The sequence below is a fragment of the Coregonus lavaretus genome (genome assembly GCF_964263955.1).
Source record: "Coregonus lavaretus genome assembly, chromosome: 7".
Classification (NCBI taxonomy): Eukaryota; Metazoa; Chordata; class Actinopteri; order Salmoniformes; family Salmonidae; genus Coregonus; species Coregonus lavaretus.
Window position 1 is genome coordinate 8,158,714 of NC_139994.1, and position 23,256 is coordinate 8,181,969.

The following is a 23,256-nucleotide window of genomic DNA, read 5'->3' on the forward strand; positions in this document are numbered from 1 at the left end:
TTCATAGTATTGAGTCTCTATCAGAGCTCCCAACAAGAATTTTATTGTATGTGCAAAATTGTCCTCTGTAGTGGTCATTAGGATGTAAATATATATATAAAAAAGTACATTACAGTCAATGGGTACAGAAGGTGAAAAACATAGTTGAGGCATCTGGGTGTCCACTCCAGAGGACATTTCTTGATAAGCTCTTATTTAGCTCTTATTTAATGTGAAAAAATTATTACACAGTCCTGACAACCCACTTAACTATTCCTGAGATATTCATATACTAGAAACAATTTGAATATAAAAAAAAAATAAACGAAAGTAATTGCACACACTTCTTTTAACATTTCCATAAAATGTGCTAATTTTGTAGGCAGACATTTTTTTAAGAACCAGGAAGGTAAAGTTGTCAAGGTCACACCCCCACACATGTGATATTGGAAAGCCCAGAATGTCTTCTCAAAGGGACAACAGGACTTAACACAGTGGTTTGTATGGCCTCAGAGACACGGACCAATAGCTGATGTCCACAAGAGAGGACAAAAATGAATAGCTGTTTAATGCCATGTGGGGACCACCACGGTTCACACTTAAAAGTCAAGAAGAGGTGGGCGTGTTTATGGAAACGTAGCCAATATTGCATCTGTACTATGCTGTTGTATGAAAAGTAATCAATAGGTAGGTGCCCAATGTGTAACACTCGCGCAACTGTTTCCACGCAGACAGTGAAGTAATTCGACCAGCTGGAAACATGCTGCTCGTCTACTGTAGTAGTATAGAATATATATGCCTAGGCTACGAAGGTTAGGTGGCTTCAGAATACAGTGAGAACTGACAAGTCAAGCCCCTGAAGCAATTATGTCTAGAAGGGATACAGTTTTTGTCAAACGTGACTTTTCGTAGCAGGTTAGGAGAATTAGGTTAAGGTTTGCTAAAATGCACAAAACCTTTGACGGCAATTTGACAAAAACTGTATACCATCTAGGCATGACCCCCTGAAGCCCGTTGCCTTCACTTCCCTATTATGAAGATGACAATTGCGCTGTCAGGCGTGGTTACAACTGCGCAGGGCACTTGAGGTGTGCCATCCGGTTCACTGTAACAAAAATCTCTTTTTGACTTTTCATTCTGGTGAGTCGCCGGTGATGCTGCAAATGATTTGTATCAGTGGCATTCCCATTCTCGTGTAAAGCAATGTCTACCGACGGAGAAGCAAGATTTGTAGAGGATATCTTTTGGGTAGTCTACTTTGCAAGAGAACACAGGATGTGTGGCTGTCTGTTAAAGCCCGGAGTCGCTTTGGTGCGCTGAAGGATCGTATGATTGTCAGTTATTTCACGTAGCGAGGCGATCACCAATCAAGGCATACACACAGCTACGGTGAACGAAAATCCACATTTGTAGCGGACTTAAAGACCCGTAGGGTGCGCGCCCACCGGTTGCTGGGATGAAACCCTCGCGGAGCAATGGGATGAGCCTCGAGACTCATCGAGCGGATTTGCTGTCCAACGGAGGCTGCGGGATGTCAGACACCGTGACTGCTGTCCAAACCGAGACTGGTCCCGGATCCCCAATGACTGACAAACAGGGAGCGGGAGAAACTACAAACGCCAAAGGAATCCCTAGGCGGAGCAGTATTATCAAGGTAAAGGTTTGGGGGTATTAAATACACCGAACTGACCATACTAAATTGATCTGTAACTGTTCAAGAACACACACACTGTCTCATCTCTTTCTTCCTGGCTCCTATCCGTTTCCTCTCCTTCTCCCTGTCTCCTCTCCTTCTCCCTGTCTCCTCTCCTCCTCCCTGTCTCCTCTCCTTCTCCCTGTCTCCTCTCCTCCTCCCTGTCTCCTCTCCTTCTCCCTGTCTCCTCTCCTTCCTCCCTGTCTCCTCTCTTCCCTGTCTCCTCTCCTTCTCCCTGTCTCCTCCTTCTCCCTCTCCTCTCCTTCTCCCTGTCTATTCCTTCTCCTTCTCCTCTCCTTCTCCCTGTCTTCTCATTCTCCCTCTCCTCTCCTTCTCCCTGTCTATTCCTTCTCCTCTCCTTCTCCCTGTCTCCTCTCCGCCCTGTCTCCTCTCCTTCTCCCTGTCTTCTCCTTCTCCCTCTCCTCTCCTTCTCCCTGTCTATTCCTTCTCCTCTCCTTCTCCATGTCTTCTCCTTCTCCCTCTCCTCTCCTTCTCCCTGTCTATTCCTTCTCCTCTCCTTCTCCATGTCTTCTCATTCTCCCTCTCCTCTCCTTCTCCCTGTCTATTCCTTCTCCTTCTCCTCTCCTTCTCCCTGTCTCCTCTCCGCCCTGTCTCCTCTCCTTCTCCCTGTCTTCTCCTTCTCCCTCTCCTCTCCTTCTCCCTGTCTATTCCTTCTCCTTCTCCTCTCCTTCTCCCCTTCACTTCTTCTCCCTGTCTCCTCTCTTTAGACCACAATGATTGGAAAGACCTGGACAGATGATTGCTTTCACCTATCATGTCAGATCAATGCAGATAAAGGGAAGGATACAAGAAGAGGAAGCCACTTTAGACTATTGTGATGCACCCCAGATAGCTCCAGCTGCTTGCAATGAATGCAATAAATGCTTGAAATAAATAGGCTACTATTTGGCAGTGGTTTTAATGCCTATCTCTACGCCTACTACTAAACTAGCTTTGCGTTGCCTTCCTCGTCAAGACAGAAAGACAGAGATTGATTCCTAGATCTTTGGACTGGGCTGGATGGAATGACCCACCTGACCCTTGACCCAGCGCCTCCCTCTTTATTCCTCTACTTTAGACAGACTTCATCCCTGTTTTAAACTTTGAAATAAGTCCTTCATTTTCACTTCCCCAAGGCAATCTTTTGATCTGACAACTGGTGAGAAGGACTCGAGTATGTGTTGAAATCATTGCTTGATCTGTGATCACAGCAAGACTTGTCCGAACAGTTGATCTTATATTGATCTTTTGCGTTGCCAGTTTTGTATGATGCTGCTCCCTACAGAGGAATTACTTGTTGTCAGCGTTGGCTCTGTGCCGGTCTGATTCGCTCTCAGCGCTTGGCAGGGCAGGAGGTTGGCCAATTTCCTCACAGTTGATGTTGCAATGTTGCTTTGAGTCACAAACAGTTAGATATAGTGATGACTCTCTCTCTCTCTCTCTCCTCTGTCTAACTTTTTCTCTCATCATGTTTTGTTGCTGTCACTCTCTTTTTCACTCTCTCTCTAACTTCCTTCCTCTCTCCCTTTTTCTCTTTCTACCCCTTGACCTTATTTGTTTCTGCGTTGCCAGTAAAGGATTGTCAGAAACACAAATGTGTTTACCTTTCTGTCATGCTTCAGGAAAGTTGTGGCGTCTAAAATAACCAGCTCTGTCCCATGCTGGGCTGTAAGTGGCGTTAAATGACTTCTGCGAGGGCGGTGCTGCTCGACGTACGCGGCAGGGTGTGGAGCCAGCTCTGCTATCTGCTGCTGCGTTTGTTTGATGTGGTGGTGGTGATAGCTACAGCACACGTCTAACTTGCAACACACACACTGTGCATCTTCAAAGGGCAGCAGAGCACGACACAGCACGACACAACTGAACGCAAAGCAACATAGACATATACAGTGGGGAAAAAAAGTATTTAGTCAACCACCAATTGTGCAAGTTCTCCCACTTAAAAAGATGAGAGAGGCCTGTAATTTTCATCATAGGTACACATCAACTATGACAGACAAAATGAGGAAAAAAAATCCAGAAAATCACATTGTAGGATTTTTTATGAATTTATTTGCAAATTGTGGTGGAAAATAAGTATTTGGTCAATAACAAAAGTTTCTCAATACTTTGTTATATACCCTTTGTTGGCAATGACACAGGTCAAACGTTTTCTGTAAGTCTTCACAAGGTTTTCACACACTGTTGCTGGTATTTTGGCCCATTCCTCCATGCAGATCTCCTCTAGGGCAGTGATGTTTTGGGGCTGTCGCTGGGTAACACGGACTTTCAACTCCCTCCAAAGATTTTCTATGGGGTTGAGATCTGGAGACTGGCTAGGCCACTCCAGGACCTTGAAATGCTTCTTACGAAGCCACTCCTTCGTTGCCCGGGCGGTGTGTTTGGGATCATTGTCATGCTGAAAGACCCAGCCACGTTTCATCTTCAATGCCCTTGCTGATGGAAGGAGGTTTTCACTCAAAATCTCACGATACATGGCCCCATTCATTCTTTCCTTTACACGGATCAGTCGTCCTGGTCCCTTTGCAGAAAAACAGCCCCAAAGCATGAAGTTTCCACCCCCATGCTTCACAGTAGGTATGGTGTTCTTTGGATGCAACTCAGCATTCTTTGTCCTCCAAACACGATGAGTTGAGTTTTAACCAAAAAGTTATATTTTGGTTTCATCTGACCATATGACATTCTCCCAATCCTCTTCTGGAACATCCAAATGCACTCTAGCAAACTTCAGACGGGCCTGGAAATGTACTGGCTTAAGCAGGGGGACACGTCTGGCAATGCAGGATTTGAGTCCCTGGCGGCGTAGTGTGTTACTGATGGTAGGCTTTGTTACTTTGGTCCCAGCTCTCTGCAGTTCATTCACTAGGTCCCCCCGTGTGGTTCTGGGATTTTTGCTCACCGTTCTTGTGATCATTTTGACCCCACGGGGTGAGATCTTGCGTGGAGCCCCAGATCGAGGGATATTGTCAGTGGTCTTGTATGTCTTCCATTTCCTAATAATTGCTCCCACAATTGATTTCTTCAAACCAAGCTGCTTACCTATTGCAGATTCAGTCTTCCCAGCCTGGTGCAGGTCTACAATTTTGTTTCTGGTGTCCCTTGACAGCTCTTTGGTCTTGACCATAGTGGAGTTTGGAGTGTGACTGTTTGAGGTTGTGGACAGGTGTCTTTTATACTGATAACAAGTTCAAACAGGTGCCATTAATACAGGTAACGAGTGGAGGACAGAGGAGCCTCTTAAAGAAGAAGTTACAGGTCTGTGAGAGCCAGAAATCTTGCTTGTTTGTAGATGACCAAATACTTATTTTCCACCATAATTTGCAAATAAATTCATTAAAAATCCTACAATGTGATTTTCTGGAGAAAAAAAAATCTCAATTTGTCTGTCATAGTTGACGTGTACCTATGATGAAAATGACAAGCCTCTCTCATCTTTTTAAGTGGGAGAACTTGCACAATTGGTGGCTGACTAAATACTTTTTTTCCCCACTGTATATATATATATTTCGCAGGCACTTTTATCCAAAGCCACTTACAGTAGTGCATGCAAACATTTTTATATGAGTGGCTCCAGTGGGAATCGAACCCACAATCCTGCCTTTGCAAGTGCAATGCTCTACCAACTAACGTGAGCCACATAGCCTACACACTGAAGTCTAACACATTAAGCTTACCACAAGTAGTCAGTTGACTATCATGCACTAGCTAGCACCCTAGTTGCTCATCTCTTTGCACGCCCCTGCTGCCTGCGTGAAAACAACCTGTATGGTTCATCTCAATAATTAAAATCAAAAACAATTTGATTTGTCACATGCGCTGAATACAACAGGTATAGACTTTACCGTGAAATGCTTACTTACAAGCCCTTTCCCAACAACACAGAGTTAAAAAGTAAGAAACATTATTAAAAAAATTATAAAGGAAAAAGTAACACAATAAAATAACGAGACCATATGCAAGGAGTACTGGTACCGAGTCAATGTGCAGGGGTACGAGGAATTTGAGGTAATATGTACTTGTAGGTAGGGGTGAAAGTGACTAGGCAATCAGGATAGATAATAAACAGAGTAGCAGCAGTGTATGGTGAAGAGTGTGAAAGTCTGTCTGTGTGAGTGTGTGTGAGCGTGTGGGTAGAGCGACAAGCTCTCACAGTCTCACGTCAGAATTAGATGTGCATCCATGTTTTTCAAACATCAAATTTCAAAGTGTTTGTTTACCTCTCTTTATTGTTCCAAGGTTAAGGTTAGGCATTAACTCAGAATTCTTAAGGTTAGTCATTAACTCAGAATTCTTAAGGTTAGTCATTAACTCCGAATAGTTAAGGTAAGGGTTAAGGTTTGGGATAGGCTTAGAACAAAAATATCACCTCACCTATTTTTTCAGTCTTTCCCCCCTATTGCTCTTCTTCTCTTTCATCTACTCCTCTTCCCTCCTGTCCTCCTCTTACCCCCCTATTCCTCTCTCCATCCTTGGCCTCCTGTCCTAATTTCACCCCTGGCAGCATCCCAAATGGTACCCTATTCCCTACAGAGTTAACTACTTTGGGACAGAGGCCTGTTCAATTCCCTCTTCTTGTCTTGTGTACGTGCAGGGTGGGTAGGTATGTAAGGGTGCTCTTGTGCCCTCTGAGTGGTATCCTGTCTCTTTCTAGTACCCTGTCTCTGAGTAGTACCCTGTCTCTGTCTAGTACCCTGTCTCTGTCTAGTACCCTGTCTCTGTCTAGTACCCTGTCTCTGCGTAGTACCCTGTCTCTGCGTAGTACCCTGTCTCTGCGTGGTACCCTGTCTCTGCGTGGTACCCTGTCTCTGCATAGTACCCTGTCTCTGAGTAGTACCCTGTCTTTGTCACCCTGTCTCTGCGTAGTACCCTGTCTCTGTCTAGTACCCTGTCTCTGCGTAGTACCCTGTTTCTGTCTAGTACCCTGTCTCTGCATGGTACCCTGTCTCTGATTGGTACCCTGTCTCTTTCTAGTACCCTGTCTCTTTCTAGTACCCTGTCTCTTTCTAGTACCCTGTATCTGCATAGTACCCTGTCTCTGTCTAGTACCCTGTCTCTGTCTAGTACCCTGTCTCTGTCTAGTACCTTGTCTCTGCGTGGTACCCTGTCTCTGCGTGGTACCCTGTCTCTGCGTGGTACCCTGTCTCTGCGTGGTACCCTGTCTCTGCGTGGTACCCTGTCTCTGCGTGGTACCCTGTCTCTGCTTAGTACCCTGTCTTTGTCACCCTGTCTCTGCGTAGTACCCTGTCTCTGTCTAGTACCCTGTCTCTGTCTAGTACCCTGTCTCTGCGTAGTACCCTGTCTCTGCGTAGTACCCTGTCTCTGCGTGGTACCCTGTCTCTGCGTGGTACCCTGTCTCTGATTGGTACCCTGTCTCTTTCTAGTACCCTGTCTCTGAATAGTACCCTGTCTCTTTCTAGTACCCTGTCTCTGAATAGTACCCTGTCTCTGTCTAGTACCCTGTCTCTTTCTAGTACCCTGTCTCTTTCTAGTACCCTGTCTCTGAATAGTACCCTGTCTCTGTCTAGTACCCTGTCTCTGTCTAGTACCCTGTCTCTGCGTGGTACCCTGTCTCTGTGTGGTACCCTGTCTCTTTCTAGTACCCTGTCTCTTTCTAGTACCCTGTCTAGTACCCTGTCTCTTTCTAGTACCCTGTCTCTGTCTAGTACCCTGTCTCTGAGTGGTACCCTGTCTCTGTCTAGTACCCTGTCTCTGTCTAGTACCCTGTCTCTGTCTAGTACTCTGTGTCTGTCTAGTACCCTGTTTCTGAGTAATACCCTGTCTTTGTCAACCTGTCTCTGCATAGTACCCTGTCTCTGTCTAGTACCCTGTCTCTGCGTAGTACCCTGTCTCTGCATGGTACCCTGTCTCTGCGTGGTACCCTGTCTCTGCGTGGTACCCTGTCTCTGCGTGGTACCCTGTCTCTGAGTGGTACCCTGTCTCTGAGTGGTACCCTGTCTCTGAGTGGTACCCTGTCTCTGAGTGGTACTCTGTCTCTGAGTGGTACCCTGTCTCTTTCTAGTACACGTCATCACGCAACTGACGTCATCAGAGCGCGCAACAGAACCGTGTACTGCCTACACTCGGTTTGTTGTTTTTATGAAATCGTTTTTAAATCATAGCTAAAGTTTGCATTGCTACTGATTCCGCGACGCGGTCAGCCTTTACGGCTGGGACCGCAAGTTTGTGTCCCAGACTCCTGTTAAGATGGATGTCTCTCATGGCTTCGCTCACCCCTGGATGTACCACCTGCCAGTACCTGAGCCAGAGAGTCGCTGAGCTGGAGGGGAGAGTATCTGTCTTGCGCCAGATCAAGGAGGACGAAGAACTCCTGGACTCCATGGTTGCACAAACCACCTCCAAAATCGACGACGTCACCTGCCCCTGGCTCGGCACCTCCACTTCTGGGGAGCCTGTAACGGAGAAACTCCATTCGGTTCCCTTAAATGAGCCATGGCCCAGGCTAGGAGCTAAACCGAAGGGCCCGGTCTGTTCCACCACTTCTGCTCCGCCTCAGGATGCCTGGATTGCTGTCCGGGGAGTAAAGCACTCCAGGAAACGGAATCCATCAAATGTTTCGGAAGTGCTACAATTGGGGAGGAGATTCAAGGACCTGGAAGTGCATTCCAATCATACTGTACAGGGTCCCTCCGCTACATCTCTACTGCTGCCATCTCACTCTCAGGTGGAAGTGCCCAAGCACACTCATCTGCGCTCCTTGCCTACCGCTCGGTCGTCAGTCTCAGCTGCTAGCCCCCCTCAACCTACTAGGAGGCAGATCACCCGGGAGAGGCCCCGTCATTTACCCAATAAACCCATCTGTAGTCCTTCCGTTCTCGTGGTGGGTTCATCCATGGTCCGAAACGTTTCAATCCGGAAAGCTGAGACTTTCTGCTACCCTGGCGCTAGGATCCCTGACCTAAATTCCATGCTACCGCTACTTATTAGCAAGCACTCCGCCGCTTCAACTGTCATTGTCCATGTTGGGTCAAATGACATTAAACTCCAGCAGTCAGAGAAATTGAGAGACGATTTTAAAACATTGATAAATATGCTGCTGGAATCTGGGAAGCAGTGTGTTGTTTCCGGTCCTTTTCCATCCCCACGGATATGGTTTTTAGTCGTATACGCCAATTACACACCTGGCTTAAGGGATACTGCTGCACGAAGGGAATTCCTTTTGTGGATAACATTGCAGCTTTTACAGACCGACCAGGTCTATTTCTTCTGGACAATTTACATCTTAACAGGTATGGCTCCAGCATCCTCTCCACCAACATGTCTCTTACTCTTGCCTCATGTAGAGCCTTTGATACCTGACGTTGTGTATTTTCGGGGGTTGACTTTTGGGATTGTACGCTCCCCTATCAGACTATGTTCAATGCTCCTCTCCCAGTTTCATTAATTAGTCCCTCAATTGCAAATATGGAACAAACTTCAGCTAACAACCTTTCTGCAATTCCTAGATTATTGTCCAATCACCGTATTGCGAATACTACTTACATGCAGAGAGGTATTGTTAGTAGTAATCTTGTCCCCATAACATTGAGCTCTGTCAATAGCTCGAAAATGGTTTATTGCTCATTCAGTGCAGCTTCAGGTGCTACCTTGGATACTCCATCTGATATGAATTCCCGTAGCAATGGCATTGGAATAATTCATTTGAGTGCTAGAAGCCTGATCCAAAAGTTGGACTTTATAGACATTTTGGTCTCACAATCAAATGTTGACGCACTGATTGTATCTGAATCGTGGCTGTGTGATTCTGTGCCTGATTCAGATGTTCAGTTGATTGGGTACAATATTTATAGAGTTGGTAGAGGTGGTGGTATCGCGATTTATGTAAAATGCTGCTTAAATGTTTCTGTGTCCATATCAACCTCTGTCCCAAAGTACCCTGTCTCTGCGTGGTACCCTGTCTCTGCGTGGTACCCTGTCTCTGCGTGGTACCCTGTCTCTGAGTGGTACCCTGTCTCTGCGTGGTACCCTGTCTCTGCGTGGTACCCTGTCTCTGAGTGGTAATCTGTCTCTGCGTGGTAACCTGTGTCTGCGTGGTACCCTGTCTCTGAGTAGTACCCTGTCTCTGCGTGGTACCCTGTCTCTGAGTAGTACCCTGTGTCTGCGTGGTACCCTGTCTCTGAGTAGTACCCTGTCTCTGTGACTGAAGTTCATGTTGATTGAGATAACGATAAGACAGAAAAACTCTGTCATCTACCTGTAGGAATCACAAACACAAAGTGTCGTCTGTGCTTCCTGTTTTGCTGTCAGTCACGCACACCAAAGTACCCATGGAGGGGCAGTGGGGGTGGTCAGGTGTAGTGAGTTTGGAACTTTGGTATGGTAGGATATCTTCAACTGTTTGGATGATGTAACAAATCTGGTCTGTGTTTGTAGTACAATATATGGTTATGGTGGAGTGTGTGTTATTCCAATGTGTTTTCTGACTGAGAGAACAGTCTTAGCCTTGGGGGTTGGCAGACAGCTGGGGAAGGATATGGTTTGAATTGTAGCTCCTCCGACCTGCTACTCGGGTTATTGATTGACATCTTTGGCCCACTTTAGCCTGCTTTGGCCTACTTTAGACCACTTCTGATTGCTTCAGGCTGTTTTAGAGCAAGTAACCACAGCAAACCAACAACTTTAAATCTATCTTTTTCCTTCAGTGGTTGTGATGGAACAAATTACGTTTTCTGAATCACACAGCTAATCCTGTTCTCTACACACACACACACACACATACATACAGTGCCTTCAGAAAGTATTCACACCCCTGGACTTTTTACACATTTTGTTGTGTTACAGTCTGAATTTAAAATTGATTAAATTGAGATTTATGTCACTGGCCTACACACGATACCCTATAATGTAAAAGTGGAATTATGTTTTTAAAAATGTTTACAAATGAATTAAAAATTAAAAGCTGAAATGTCTTGAGTCAATACGTTTTCAACCCCTTTTGTTATGACAAGCTTAAATATGTTCAGGAGTAAAAATGTGCTTAACAAGTCACATAATAAGTTGCATGGACTCATTCTGTGTGCTATAATAGTGTTTAACATGATTTTTGAATGACTACCTCATCTCTGTTCCCTACACATACAATTATCTGTAAGGTCCCTCAGTTGAGCAGTGAATTCAACCACAAAGACCAGGGGTGGTTTTCCAATGCCTCCCAAAGAAGAGCACCTATTGGTAGATGGGTAAAAAAAACAAAAATAAACAGACATTGAATATCCCTTTTGAGCATGATGAAGTTAATTACACTTTGAATGGCGTATCAATACACTCAGTCACTACAAAGATACAGGCGTCTTTCCTAACTCAGTTGCCGGAGAGAAAGGAAACTACTCAGGGATTTCACTGTGAGGCCAATGGTGACTTTAAAACAGTTAGAGTTTATTGGCTGTGATAGGAGAAAACGGAGGATGGATCAACAACATTGTAGTTACTCCACAATTCTAACCTAAATTATTGAGTGAAAAGAAGGAAGCCTGTACAGAATAAAACTATTCCAAAACATATATCCTGTTTGCAATAAGGCACTAAAGTAAAACTGCAACAAATTTGGCAAAGAAATGAACTTGCGTTATGTTTGAGGCAAATCCAACACAACACATCACTGAGTACCACTCTTAATATTTTCAAGCATGGTGCTGGCTGCATCATTTTATGGGTATGCTTGTCATCGGCAAGGACTAGGGAGTTTTTTAGGATAAAAAGAAAAGGAATAGAGATAAGCACAGGCAAAATCCTAGAGGAAAACCTGGTTCAGTCTGCTTTCCAACAGATACTGGGAGACAAATTCACCTTTCAGCAGGACAATAACCTAAAACACATTGCCAAATATACATTGGAGTTGCTTACCAAGACGACATTGAATGTTCCTGAGTGGCCTAGTTACAGTTTTGACTTAAATTGGCTTGAAAATCTATGGCAAGACTTGAGAATGGCTGTCTAGCAATGATCAACAACCAACTTGACAGAGCTTGAAGAACTTGAAAAATAATAATGTGCAAATATTCTACAATCCAGGTGTACAAAGCTCTTAGAGACTTACCAAGAAAGACTCACAGCTGTAATCGCTGCCAAAGGTGATTCTAACATGTATTGAGTCAGGGGTGTGAATACTTATGTAAATGAGATATTTCTGTATTCAATTTTCAATACATTTGCCAACATTTATAAAAACATGTATTTAATCAATGTTGAATTCAAGCTGTAACACAACAAAATGTGGAATAAGTCAAGAGGTACTATGAATACTTTCTGAAGGCAACACACACACACACACACACACATTCATACATACACTTGCCCACTGCAGGAGAACATAAATACTGATGGTAATCCTACTGTTGCTATGGAGGAGTGCTGAGGTTAGGTGAGGACTTTTCATACGGTACCAGTCAAATGTTCGGACACACCTACTCATTCAAGGGTTTTTCATTGAAGAATAATAGTGAAGACATCCAAACTAAGAAATAACACATATGGAATCATGTAGTAACCAAAAAAGTGTTAAACAAATCAAAATATATTTTATATTTGAGATTCTCTCAACCAGCTTCACCTGCAATGCTTTTCCAACAGTCTTGAAGGAGTTCCCACATGCACAAGCAATTCTAAATAAATCACTGCCATTGTCACCATCAAAGCACCCCCACACCATCACACCTCCTCCTCCATGCTTTACGGTGGGAACTACACATGCAGAGATCATCCGTTCACCCACACCACGTCTCACAAAGACTCGGCGGTTGGAACCAAAAATCTCCAATTTGGACTCCATACCAAATAACACATTTCCACCTGTCTAATGTCCATTGCTCGTGTTTTTTGGCCCAAGCAGGTCTCTTCTTATTATTGGTGTCCTTTAGTAGTGGTTTCTTTGCAGCAATTTGACCAGGAAGGCCTGATTCACACAGTCCCCTCTGAACAGTTGATGTTGAGATGTGTCTGTGACTTGAACTCTGTGAAGCATTTATTTGGGCTGCAATTTCTGAGGCTGGTAACTCTAATGAACTTATCCTCTGCAGCAGAGGTAACTCTGGGTCTTCCATTCCTGTGGTGGTCCTCATGAGAGCCAGTTTCATCATAGCGCTTGATCGTTTTTGCGACTGCACTTGAAGAAACTTTCAAAGTTCTTGAAATGTTCCGTATTGACTGACCTTCATGTCTTAAAGTAATGATGGACTATCGTTTCTCTTTGCTTATTTGAGCTGTTCTTGCCATAATATGGACTTGGTCTTTTACCAAATAGGGCTATCTTCTGTATACCCCCCTACCTTGTCACAACACAACTGATTGGCTCAAACGCATTAAGAAGGAAAGAAATTCCACAAATTAACTTTTAACAAGGCACACCTGTTAATTTAAATGCATTCCAGGTGACTACCTCATGAAGCTGGTTGAGAGAATGCCAAGAGTCTGCAAAGCTGTCATCAAGGCTATTTGAAGAATCTCAAATATAAAATATATTTTGATTTGTTTAACACTTTTTTGGTTACTACATGATTCCATATGTGTTATTTCATGGTTTTGATGTCTTCACTATTATTCCACAATGTAAAAATAATGAAAACCCCTTGAATGAGTAGATGTGTCCTAACTTTTGACTGGTAGTGTATGTGTGCATAAGTGTGTGTGTGCGTATCTCTGTGTGTAATAACAATCACCAGATTCATCACACCTTAACTCACCAAGGCTCCACTGAGGCATCCTACATTTTAAACAAATAATCTGTTCAAACAACCAAACAAATATTCACGCTGTCTGAATGACCTTTATCATGTCCGCCTTTTACCTGAGAATCATCCTCAAACCTGCATCTCATCTGGAACATCAGACTTGTAGAGAAGGAGAGATACTTCTAGTAAGCTCTCAGTTGGTGGATTTGACTTGAGGAGAGATACTTCTAGTAAGCTCTCAGTTGGTGGATTTGACTTGAGGAGAGATACTTCTAGTAAGCTCTTAGTTGGTGGATTTGACTTGAGGAGAGATACTTCTAGTAAGCTCTCAGTTGGTGGATTTGACTTGAGGAGAGATTCTTCTAGTAAGCTCTCAGTTGGTGGATTTGACTTGAGGAGAGATTCTTCTAGTAAGCTCTCAGTTGGTGGATTTGACTTGAGGAGAGATACTTCTGGTAAGCTCTTAGTTGGTGGATTTGACTTGAGGAGAGATACTTCTGGTAAGCTCTTAGTGGGTTGTTTTGACTTGAGGAGAGATACTTCTGTTAAGCTCTTAGTTGGTGGTTTTGATTTGACTGAGTCCATCTGCTGGTTGTGGATTGTTGTGGGTGTTGTGAAGTAAATGGTGTGTTGAATCATGTTGTTGCTGAGGGAATGACACAACCACTTCACACTTCCTGTTTCTCCTCCAAGTTGTAACGGTGACTTCCTTTCCCATACTGTATCATGTACGCACGCGCACACACACACACACACACACACACACACACACACACACACACACACACACACACACACACACACACACACACACACACAGAAGTGCATGAATGTCGTATGTACACACACACACACACACACACACAGGTGAGGAAGTGGGACAAATACGATCATAGTTAGGCCTACATATACCACTTTAATTCTAAGCCTCCCTGTCCAGAACATGTATTCCATGTTTTGTGTGATGGGTTTGTTAGTGTTTTGAGCACAGAGATCCCAGATAGCCGTGTGTTTATGCCTACTGGTACCTACTGTGTGGCTCTTTATCCTCACTCTTAATTAGTAGTCCTCCCACTAATAACCTACATCCTAATTCTTTATATATATTTTTTTTTAATAATATTTCTTTTTTTTGACAATATACAAAGACAACTTAACATTCCACAAACATAGCGCCACTAAACTAGACATGATGTTGGCTGGGACTGACCAATCAGCATAGAAGGAAATAATACTAATAAAGACAAAAACATAAACTTGGACGTACATGCATTTCAACAAACATTAATGACATCATACTTGGACGTACATGCATTTCAACAAACATTAATGACATCATACTTGGACGTACATGCATTTCAACAAACATTAATGACATCATACTTGGACGTACATGCATTTCAACAAACATATTAATGACATCATACTTGGACGTACATGCATTTCAACAAACATTAATGACATCATACTTGGACGTACATTCATTTCAACAAACATTAATGACATCATACTTGGACGTACATGCATTTCAACAAACATTAATGACATCATACTTGGACGTACATGCATTTCAACAAACATTAATGACATCATACTTGGACGTACATGCATTTCAACAAACATTAATGACATCATACTTGGACGTACATGCATTTCAACAAACATTAATGACATCATACTTGGACGTACATGCATTTCAACAAACATTAATGACATCATACTTGGATGTACATGCATTTCAACAAACATTAATGACATCATACTTGGACATACATGCATTTCAACAAACATTAATGACATCATACTTGGACGTACATGCATTTCAACAAACATTAATGACATCATACTTGGACGTACATGCATTTCAACAAACATTAATGACATCATACTTGGACGTACATGCATTTCAACAAACATTAATGACATCATACTTGCTCAGACCCACATGCTCCCACTGTATTCATACCCATCCTGTCCGTCTCACAATAACATCCCTTCTCATTTCTCATCTTTTGATATCTCCAGCTTGTAACACTTAATGCCACATGGATTCAAATTGCACTGGTTTGTTTCTCTCTGTAGCTCACATTTTGTCAATCTTTAAATATTGACAAATGGTGAATTCTGAAAAGCTATTCAAGGATTGTTCAATAGGGGTGTGTTTTTAGGGAGTGATATTGGTTATTGTAGAATCTGTTTAATTTTCTTCCATGTTGTTTATAGTGTTCTTAACTATGAAGTTGTTAATGTTCTTAGCTTTATCGTTTTGAAAATAGACACGTGAAAAGATTCTGGGGATGAGCATGCACATATTCAATATGTACCCATTGTTCCACTTTAGCGCATTTAACAATATGTCGCAAGTAAAAGCCTTGGGTGGCAAGTTGATACAATTCCATGTCTGGGAGGTTAAAACCACCCTCAGACTTAGGAAGATGTAAAAACTTTCTTATTTATTCGGAGTTTTATTTGCCTATATAAAGTCTGTTTTGACCGAGTATACTGTTGGGAGCCATGCCATTCTGAAGAGGTTTATTCAACCTGTAAAATTTATGGGAGGATTGTTCCATTTCATTTGATCTGCTTTCATGTTTTTGAGTAATGGGATAAAGTTATCTTTATATTTGTTGTTTCTTTGTCACTTATTAAGCATCCTAAGGATTTCATATTTTCTGTGGTCCACTTAAAGGATTGCTGTAGATCGTGAGTTATTTTTCCTATTGCCATTATTTATTTATTTTCATGTACATTTTATATCCTGAGATTTTACAGTATTCTGAAAACATTCTAATTCTGCTGACTGGAGTTCTGTAATTATGCTCATTCTGGGTGGGTGTTGATTACACACTCATGTTCAGAGGCCATGATTTGAACACCATGTTTGCATATGAAGTTGGTAAGTGACAGCATAGATAGACTAGAGACTACCTGCTGCATGCACACACAAGCACAAGCGCACACAGGAGCACACCCTCACACACTTTCACACACAGCTTTATCTTCTGGAATTAGGTCAGAGGTTAGAGAATGGTTGATAAAGGGTCTGTGGTCTATCTGTGTGCCAAAGCTTTGGTTATTAATGCATTCCAGGAAAGGCTTGTATTTATTTAGCACACACAGGATTCTCTGTTCCGACCTCCATCCACCCACATCTATTTCGCTCCTCGCACTCTTTCGACATACCTCTCTCCCTCTATCTATCACAGATTAACCTTTCATTTTAGCTATACTCCCTGTTTATTCCTCATACTTCCCCTCAGAACCTCAACCTCTCTCTGCGTATCAAGGCCTATCTACCGTTTCCTTCTCTTGTTCTCCATCTTTCTCTCTCCCTCTCTCTTCATCTGTTCATTCACCCGTATAATCCTGTAAAATTAATCTCTCCTGTCTGTTCAATGCAGAAGCACATTGAGCAAAGTTCTTTCTTTTTTTTTTTTGGGGGGGGGGGGGGGGGATTATTTCGGGTTAAAAAACACACCAGGCCACACTTGAACGTCTAAAACTAAATAGAAAGTATGTAGAAATTATAATGGACCTAATATATTTTCAAATTTCGGCCCCTGTTTTCTGGCCCGCAAAGAGATTTTGACAAACAAATGGGTCAAAAAACAATATACGTAAAAATGTATGCGCACATGACTGTAAGTCGCTTTGGATAAAAGCGTCTGCTAAATGGCATAATATTATTATTATTATTATTAATATGTGCGGCCCTCCGTTGAATTTCGAAATCTGATGTGGCCCTCAAGCCGAAGGGTTAGCGCACCCCTGATATACACTACATAACCAAAAGTATGTGGACACCTGCTCGATAAACATCTCATTCCAAAATCACGGGCATTAATATGGAGTTGGTCCCCCCTTTGCTGCTATAACAGCCTCCACTCTTCAGGGAAGGCTTTCCACTAGATGTTGGAACATTGCTGCAGCGACTTATTTCCATTCAGCCACAAGAGCGTTAGTGAGATCGGGCACTGATGTTTGGCGATTAGAGCTGGCTCGAAGTCGGCGTCCCAAATCAACCGAAGTTCTTCCACACCGATCTCGACAAACCATTTCTATATGGACCTCTCTTTGCATGGGGGCATTGTCATGCTGAAACAGGAAAGGGTCTTCCCCAAACTGTTGCCACAAAGTTGGAAGCACAGAATCGTCTAGAATGTAATTGTATGCTGTAGTGTTAAGATTTCCCTTCACTGGAACTGATGGGCCTAGCCCGAACCATGAAAAACAGCCCCAGACCATTATTCCTCCTCCACCAAACTTTACAGTTGGCACTATGCATTGGGCAGGTAGCATTCTCCTGGCATCCGCCAAACCCAGATTCGTCCGTTGGACTGCCAGATGGTGAAGCGTGATTCATCACTCCAGAATACGTGTTTCCACTGCTCCAGAGTCCAATGGCGGTGAGCTTTACACCACTCCAGACGAAGCTTGGCATTGCGCATGGTGATCTTAGGCTTGTGTTCGGCTGCTAGGCCATGGAAGCCCATTTCATGAAGCTCCCGATGAACAGTTATTGTGCTAACATTGTTTCCAGAGGAAGTTTGGAACTCTGTAGTGAGTGTTGCCACCTAGGACAGAGGATTTTTATGCGCTTCAGCACTCGGCGGTCCCGTTCTGTGAGCTTGTGTGGCCTACCACTTCGCGGCTGAGCCGTTGTTGCTCCTAGATGTTTCCACTTCACAAATACAGCACTTACAGTTGACTGGGGCAGCTCTAGCAGGGCAGAAATTTGATGAACTTACTTGATGGAAAGGTGGAATCCTATGACAGTGCCACGTCGAAAGTCACTGAGCTCTTCAGTAAGGTCATTCTACTGTCAATGTTTGTGTATGGAGATTGCATGGCTGTGTGCTCGATTTTATACACCTGTCAGCAACGGGTGTGGCTGAAATGGCCAAATCCACTAATTTGAAGGGGTGTTCACATACTTTTGTATATATAGTGTAGATGCATACATTTGTGATAAAAAACATTCACAAGGGTTCCCAACAACTTCACTTCAGAGAACACAACTCTGTGTTTTCAATGCGGCGGTTGACAACAGTCTACAGTCTTGTTTGTCCCCTACTATGGGCCCTGGTCAAAAGTAGTGCACTAAGTAGGGAATAGGGTGCCATTTGGGACGTAGTCCTTGTCTCATGTCTTCTCTTCTTCTTCTTGGCTCTTCAGTTCAGTACTTCCTGTGATGCCCCAGCCCACCACAGGAAGTAGCTTTGTGACTGACCACAGCTTCTAACTGCTTCCTGTTTTGAAGGCTTCAGAGTGGCGATGGGAGGTTTTCACCATATGTCTCAAATCTATGAGAAACACTGGCGACAAGGAGAGAACTGTTCAGGACAAAGCTTTTGTTTGTTTGTTTCTTTCTTTCTCTCTCTTTCTCCCACCGAAGCATTCACCCACCCACACACACACTCAGACACACACACACGAACACGAACACGAACACACACACACCTACACTCAGTTTAAGGTAGTGTGGCTAATTATATCATTCAAGCAGAGGTTACAGACCATAAAAGGTTACCTGGCTCTTTGGCAAAAACTTTAGAAGACAGTGTACACAGTGTGTGTGTGTGTGTGTGTGAGTGTGTGTTTCTCACCATGGTTGACTTTATAAGCTTGCGTACAGGTGCACATTGGTCACTTGTGTACAACTGAATGAGTGCGTTTGTGTGTGACCAGATACTCTCTTTTCAAGGTAATTTGTTCAGGGTCTATATTGATGTCAGAGATGAGTGTGTGTGGTGTGTGTATTGATACGTTTAATGAGGTTGTGTGTACAGTCGTGTTCAAAAGTTTTGAGAATGACACAAGTATTGGTCTTCACAAAGTTTGCTGCTTCAGTGTTTTTAGATATATTTGTCAGATGTTACTATGGTATACTGAAGTATAATTACAAGCATTCCATAAGTGTCAAAGGCTTTTATTGACAATTACATAAAGTTTATGCAAAGAGTCAATATTTGCAGTGTTGACCCTTCTTTTTCAAGACCTCTGGAATCCGCCCTGGCATGCTGTCACATCCTAACTGATGGCAACCCATTCTTGCATAATCAATGCTTGGAGTTTGTCAGAATTTGTGGGTTTTTGTTTGTCCACCCGCCTCTTGTGGATTGACCACGTTCTCAATGGGATTAAGGTCTGGGGAGTTTCCTGGTCATGGACCCAACATTTCAATGTTTTGTTCCCCAAGCCACTTAGTTATCACTTTTGCCTTATGGCAAGGTGCTCCATCATGCTGGAAAAGGCATTGTTCGTCACCAAACTGTTCTTGGATGGTTGGGAGAAGTTGCTCTCGGATGATGTGGTGGTACCATTCTTTATTCATGGCTGTGTTCTTAGGCAAAATTGTGATTGAGCCCACTCCCTTGGCTGAGAAGCAACCCCACACATGAATGGTCTCAGGATGCTTTACTGTTGGCACACGTTCACACGTTCATTCATACTCCTCAGATAAAACACTGCTGCCCTTCGGCGTTCTCCAAACTCATTTTCCCCTCTCTGTGTGATCACACTCATGTGTACATACCCCCCCCCCCTCTCTCTCCCCCCTCCTCCCCTCCCTCCCCCCCCCTCCCTCCCTCTCCCCCCCTCCCTCCCTCTCCTCCCCTCCCTCCTCTCCCCCCCCTCCTCCCCTCCCTCTCCCTCCCTCCCTCTCCCCCCTCTCCCCCCCCGCAGTCAACCTTAACGATATGACATAGTAATTTAGCATGTCCTTTTATCTAAAGGTTGACGCAGATGAAGGAGATAGAAGGGCCCATAGAATTACATACAGTGATGATTGCACAGGTCCTACACATTTAACATTTTAGTCATTTAGCAGACGCTCTTATCCAGAGCGACTTACAGTTAGTGAGTGCATACATTTTCTTTTCATACTGGCCCCCCGTGGGAATCGAACCCACAACCCTGGCGTTGCAAGCGCCATGCTCTACCAACTGAGCTACATGGGGCCCACCTATTTGTTTGGTGCAATTCTCTATGGGTGTTTGTGTGGGTTTTGATTCTACATTGGTTCTACATTGATTCTAAGTTGATTCTACATTACTCAGATTTAAGTTGAATGTTTTCCAGTGTTAAACCTATTCTTGTGTATCGGCTAGGCTGAATGATAAGATCGCCAAGGTCTTCATTGGCAGTGTCAGAGGCACCTTTTTAATGTGTGTTAACGTGATTGGATTACAGAACGTGACAGTGACCCCTCTGTTCTTCCCTGGTTCTCCATCATTCTGTCAGACTCCAGCGCCGATGCTGCCACAGATTGCCTTTGACATTTTTTTTTCAATCTAGAGCTAGATATATCCGTAATTGAATAAACCCACCCCCAACCAATGTTCTCATCCTTCCCTTTAATATCTCTCTCGCTCTGTCTCTCAACCTGCCCTTTTGATTGGTCGATAGAACGGAACAGTGATAGAACTCAGATGATTCGGAGGCCAAAGTCATCAAGGGGGAACAGAATTAGAATTTTCAAAACCCATCAGTGTTTGATTAATGGGTTATTGGTGAAGGTGAAAGGCACTCTGACACATGATATCAGAAAGAACACCAACGACAACAAAGTGAAGTGAGCCTGTGCTGTGCTAGGTTGGAGTGTAGGTTAATCTGTATTAATAAAGATCTCTCTCTCCCTCGCCCTCTGCTCCACTCTCTCTATCTCTCCACTTTCCCAATTTCCTCTTATCGATTCCCCACACATCCTCTCCCCCTCCCTCTCTCTATCTCCCTCCACCCCTCCCTCCGTCCCTCCCTCCTTTTCTCTGTAGGATGGGTCTCGTGCTGGTCGTGAGAGGAAGAAGACAGTCTCCTTCAGCAGCAGTCTCTCTGAGAGGAAGATCAGCAGCGCTGCAGACTGCATCAGCGCTATGGTGGGGAACATCACCCGTTACACACACTAGTTACTACACTAGTTACTACACTAGTTACACTCTAGTTATACATTTCTGAAGTGGCAGTGTTTGTTGGTTTGTTTTTATATAAGTGACTGAAATATAACTGGGGTGTATTTGTTAGTGCACACCGTAGCAAAACGAAAAACAATAGTTTCTTATTGGCCAAGTGCAGGTAGTCCCTCCCCGTTTTCGGCCCATTTTCTTACTAGTGAATAGGATCAAGGTGTGTGCATGATTGATTGCTGTCTGTCTCCAGATGGAGGGTACTGAGTTTCGGAAGGTGCGCTCCAACTCCCGGGTCTACCAACGCTACTACTTGCTGGAGTCAGGTCTGCAGGCCCTGCGATGGGAGCCCTCCAAGAAGGAGTCAGACAAGGCCTGTATTGCCGTCCCCTCCATCAGAGAGGTAGGTAGCTACGCACGCATCGCCCTCCCCTCCATCAGGGAGGTAGGTACACACCTACAAGGAGAACAAAGTGGAGATGGGATGTTATGAACCTTTTATAGACTTAACTCCTGATAAATGCAATGACGTCTGGTTTCCTGCAAAAAAACAGAGCAATTTAATTAGATGATCTGCAATACATTTAAATGGAGTTTGCACTCATCAGGAATTGACTATTCTTCAGCGCTGTCTTGGAGCCAAATAACTTTCAGTCAGTGAATGGAACTGAGTGAAACAATAGGAACAGTTGACTCCCATGTGTACTGTTCTGTACTTCCTGGTCTCAATTGATTGGATCCTTCTTTGTGTCATTCTAGGTCCGCACCGGCCGCAACACAGAGACCTTTAGGACCAACGGCGTCTATGACCAGATCTCTGAGGACTGTGCCTTCTCTGTCATCTACGGAGAGACCTATGAAGCTCTGGACCTGGTGGCTTACTCTGCAGAGGTGGCCAACGTCTGGGTCACTGGCCTGAGGTAGGATACATGTCCACAATGTCTTGCCGGGGTTGCCAGATATGGATTTAGGAAACATGTCAACAATATCTTACCGGGTTGCCAGATCTGGAAGTTGGATACATGTCCACAATATCTTGCCGGGTTACCAGATCTGGTTGTGCTTTAGTTTAGACAACTCTCCATGGCCCAGTGGTGTCATACCAAAAGGATGTCAAGATCTGGACTGGAACCCAAATGGAAGTGAATGAAAACAACTGGAACAGATGACTCTCATTGTGTTTCCTACCCTGGTATCTTTCAATTATGACATAATCTCTGTGCAATCCTTCTCTGTCTCATCCCTAGGTATCTGATTCTGTATGGGAAGCATGCCATGGACATGATGGCCAGCCAGTGAGGACAGCCTTCGTCTCGCCTGGCTAGCAGAGACATTCTCCTCTATGGTGGTGTCAGATGGACAGGGTGGAGGAGAGGAGGAGGGGATCAGTTTGCGATCGGCTGTAGGACTGATCAGGAGTGTTAACCCTGGGGTGAGGAGTGGGAAAGTGGAACACAGGTTTAAGGAGCTCCATCGGCTCAAGGAGAGGACGAATGGGGCGGGGGACAACTGCAGTTGGAACTGATGTTGGGACTGTGGCTGGAGCTGAAGCAAAGGTTGGCGCTTCAATTGTAGCTGTTGCTGGGATTGGCTCAGGAGCTGGCGATGAGGACGGGGACAGGGTTCCAGCTGGGGCCGGAGCTGAGGAAAGGAATGGGGAAGAGTCTGGAGCTGGGACTGGAGCAAACACAGACAACAGAAGAGGAGGAATACAGGACAGGGTCACCAAGGAGGAGTTCATTGAGGTCTTCCACGACCTTTGCACCCGACCGGAGATCTACTTCCTTCTGGTGCAGTTCTCTAGCAACAAGGAGTTCCTGGATACCAAGGATCTGATGAGGTTCCTGGAGGTTGAGCAGGGCGTGGCTCAGGTAAGGATTGGGAAGATGACCACTTTTCTGTTCTACCAGTAGAACTGTTTCATGGGTTTTCTGTTCTACCAGTAGAACTGTTTAATGGGGTTTTCTGTTCTACCAGTATAACTGTTTCATGGGTTTTC

The 23,256-nt window shown here is 44.1% G+C and overlaps 1 pseudogene across 1 annotated transcript in view; it reads left to right on the top strand.

The window, feature by feature from the left end:
- The first annotated feature begins 792 nt into the window (after window positions 1–792).
- Window positions 793–23,256, top strand: part of LOC311131872 (inactive phospholipase C-like protein 2) — a 48,532-nt pseudogene continuing 26,068 nt past the window's right edge. Inside the window, exons 1-5 of the transcript in view lie at window positions 793–1,633; window positions 21,129–21,230; window positions 21,511–21,660; window positions 22,017–22,177; window positions 22,505–23,128. The product of the transcript in view is annotated as an inactive phospholipase C-like protein 2 (transcript). The remainder of the gene's footprint in view (window positions 1,634–21,128; window positions 21,231–21,510; window positions 21,661–22,016; window positions 22,178–22,504; window positions 23,129–23,256) is intronic.